Source organism: Poecilia reticulata, linkage group LG15 (genome assembly GCF_000633615.1).
Source record: "Poecilia reticulata strain Guanapo linkage group LG15, Guppy_female_1.0+MT, whole genome shotgun sequence".
Classification (NCBI taxonomy): Eukaryota; Metazoa; Chordata; class Actinopteri; order Cyprinodontiformes; family Poeciliidae; genus Poecilia; species Poecilia reticulata.
In genome coordinates, this window is record NC_024345.1 from 15,623,612 (window position 1) to 15,624,342 (window position 731).

Sequence of the window (731 nt, forward strand, 5' to 3'; positions counted from 1 at the left end):
CTCATCTCTTAACAGATTAATAACAAATATTGTTTTTGTTCAAAAACATTTCTTCTGCTCTTTTGAAATACCACTTATTTTATACATGTTAATTGTGTAGTTGGTGAATTTTTCTGAAAATTTAGTTCTTTTTGTCATTAGTGGTAGATATATTATAAAAAACAAATTGAACACAAAAGTAAAAATCTCGATTTAGACTTCGTGGCAGTTCGTTACCAGAAATAATCCTACTTCTCTCTTAACACCAAATTAATAATAGTTTATAAAACATAAGCTCTTTCAAAATACTGCTTATCAGCTTAGATACAAGAAATTTATCATTGGTACATTTTGCAAAAGTGAAAATCAGATGTTTACTTTGTGGAACTTGGTTACCAGAAAACGCGATCATCTCTTAGCAACAGATTAACAGCGTAGCAACAAAAATTCTTATCAATAAAAAAAATATAATGTTTCTCCCGCTCTTTTGAAATACCACTTATTTTACACGAACAAGAATTGTGCAGTTGGTGAATTTTGCAGAAAAGTTTTTTTTGTCATTAGTGGCAAATATTTTAAACACATTCAACACAAAAGTAAAAATTTCGATGTATACTTCGTGACAGTTCGTTACCAGAAAAAACCCGCTTATCTCTTAAAACCAAATTAATAACAAGTAGTTTATAAAACAAAAGCTCTTTCGAAATAACGCTTACCTGATTAGATACAAGACATTTACCGTTGGCAAATTT